Source organism: Stylophora pistillata, chromosome 6, assembly GCF_964205215.1.
Source record: "Stylophora pistillata chromosome 6, jaStyPist1.2, whole genome shotgun sequence".
Classification (NCBI taxonomy): Eukaryota; Metazoa; Cnidaria; class Anthozoa; order Scleractinia; family Pocilloporidae; genus Stylophora; species Stylophora pistillata.
Genome location: NC_142524.1, coordinates 36,203,078 through 36,205,669, shown reverse-complemented (window position 1 = coordinate 36,205,669; position 2,592 = coordinate 36,203,078). Strand labels below are relative to the sequence as shown.

Below are 2,592 nucleotides of genomic sequence, written 5' to 3'. Positions count from 1 at the left end.
AAGCGAGCAAGGTCCGTAGTTTAGCAGAGTCATCCTCTTCGATGGACTGATGAAACGGTGGAATGACGGATTGGCGGAATATCCTTAAAGTGCACATTACACGAGATTTTTTTCTCTTGTTTCTTGAAGTTGGATATTTATAGAAAACGTTTCGAAGCTTTAAAAATGTAAAAAGCACTTTTTTGCTATGGAAAAACGCGCAATTTTCCTTCAAATTTGTCCCGGAAACTGGGACCTAGTTTATCGCCGTCGAAGTTATTCGTGACGTCACATTGTGTACCTTTGCCGCGCAGGTCTGTTGTCGCCAAGAGACAGTACTTCGTAGTAGATAGATAGTGCATTGAAAGGCAAAGATGTCCAGTGATTCTAATGATTCCTTTGAGTCCGACTCTTCTGAAAGGTCCATTGACTTCGAAGAATGTGGAGATGAATTGAATTGAATTGAATCTTTAAGTCATAAGATAAATAATCACATATCCTATGTTACAACATTAAAAGAAGGTATATATATAAATTACAGAGAAAATCAAGATAAAAATTATAAGACTAGATTATGTTTAAAAATTAAGCGATTAACAAACGTGTTTTTGAACCTATCAGTGTTTATTTTAGGATGGTGACTTGTCTCTTTCCTCAGATTGTACTTGGTTGATTTCTTTTTTGGCATTATAGCTCTTAAAGGGTGTAATGTATTATTAAAAACATTCTTGAAGATACGTGTGTCCTGTTGAACTAACAATTCATAAACATTAATGAAGTAGAAGTAGTTACAGGAGAGCACGCACCATACCGAGACGAACCGCTCGCAAGCGATGGCGAACAAGACGAAGAAAGCGAAGATGCTGACCTTGATGGACTGACGCCTTCAGTTTCGGAGGCCAGATTTGAACGTCGCGTTGCAGTCAGCGAATGGTTAGTGAATCATGTTTATCATGGCTTTTTGTGAATATTATAAAACAGCGAAACTGTAGTGTAATCATAGCTCTACCTTACCTTAGGTGCAAATGTAAACAGTGCCGTGACGAAACCTTGGCAGACTCACTAGCATTCCGTTGTTGCTGCGAGGTCACAAATGCCAGAAGACAGTTAGTTTTCGATGGTTCCATCGAAATCATAAGCTGCATCGCGCAACACGAAGATTACAGTGCTCTGACAAACAGGACCGTGCTCTTACAAGTTGCTCTTTTAATTCGCGATCAGAATGGGAGGGCATACTGGCAACGAACTGGAGTGCATGAAAATGAGTCAGTAACGTTTTGTAGGCGAGAATGTCATATTTGATGTTGCACTGAGGTACACAATGTGACGTCACGTTATGATATCACGTGCGACTTTGGCCGCGCGATGACCGGGACAAATTTGAAGGCAAATTTCGCGTATTTTGGAAGCAAAAAAAAAAAAAATACTTTTTAGACTTTTCCAGCACTTTTAAGGCTACGAAATGTTTCCTATAGATATCCAACTACAAGAAACAAGAGAAAAAAATTTCGCGTCCTATGCACTTTAAACACTGAATGACAGAATATCCTAAAACGCGGAGTGCCTTGCTGTATGAAACAAAGGTCTCACAAAAATGGAATAAAAGTAACAAAGAAGGCTAGAGGTAAAACAGCCTAAATTAAATGCAAGAAAAAAAATACCGTAAAACTTGAAAAGTTCGAGAGCTAAGATGATTAAATTACAAACATCAAAACTTATATATGTCCTATAACAAAAGACTCAATGAACGCCATAGCGGCCATAGCTTACAAACCAATAGGAGATATTCACATTCTCTGTCACTGCCATTTACAGTTTAGTTTTGCCGAATGTAAATACATTTCTTGAGCTAGCCCCTATTAAATATCTTTATTATTACTGTTGTTGTTGTTATTATTATTACTATTATTATTATTATTATTATTATTATTACTATTATTATTATTATTATTATTATTATTATTATGATGGCAGTAAAAACTTCTGGATGCCCAGATATCCTAAACAATGATTGGGCGGCAAGCCGTCACCAATCAATGCAACGACCAGAGTCCTTACAATTAAAATTCCTATAGCAATTCCTAATTATGGGACCCTAGTAATAAAAGTCTTAAACTTAATTGCTATGTAATAAAAACCTCAGTCAAAACACTAAAGGTTCCAGGCGTCACTATCGAAACGCTTAAATGTAATAAAACATCTAATATCATTATTATTAGTAGTAGTAGTAGCAGTAGTAGTAGCGGTAGCGGTAGTGGTAGTGGTAGTCGTAGTAGCGGTAGCGGCAGCGGCATCGGCAGTGGCAGTGGCAGTGGCAGTGGCAGTGGCAGTGGCAGTGGTAGTGGTAGTGGCAGTGGCAGTGGCAGTGGCAGTGGCAGTGGCAGTGGCAGTGGCAGTGGCAGTGGTAGTGGCAGTGGCAGTGGCAGTGGTAGTGGTAGTGGCAGTGGCAGTGGCAGTGGCAGTGGCAGTGGCAGTGGCAGTGGCAGTGGCAGTGGTAGTGGTAGTGGTAGTGGTAGTGGTAGTGGTAGTGGTAGTGGTAGTGGTAGTGGTAGTGGTAGTGGTAGTAGTAGTGGTAGTGGTAGTAGTAGTGTTATAGTTAACATGATTATTTGT

General features: G+C 39.5%; 1 long non-coding RNA gene across 1 annotated transcript; it reads left to right on the top strand.

The window, feature by feature from the left end:
- Window positions 1–758: 758 nt before the first annotated feature.
- On the top strand, window positions 759–1,857 carry LOC148729659 (uncharacterized). Its single transcript, XR_015988957.1, has 2 exons — window positions 759–912; window positions 999–1,857. It is a non-coding gene; the product is annotated as an uncharacterized LOC148729659 (long non-coding RNA).
- Window positions 1,858–2,592: the final 735 nt, after the last annotated feature.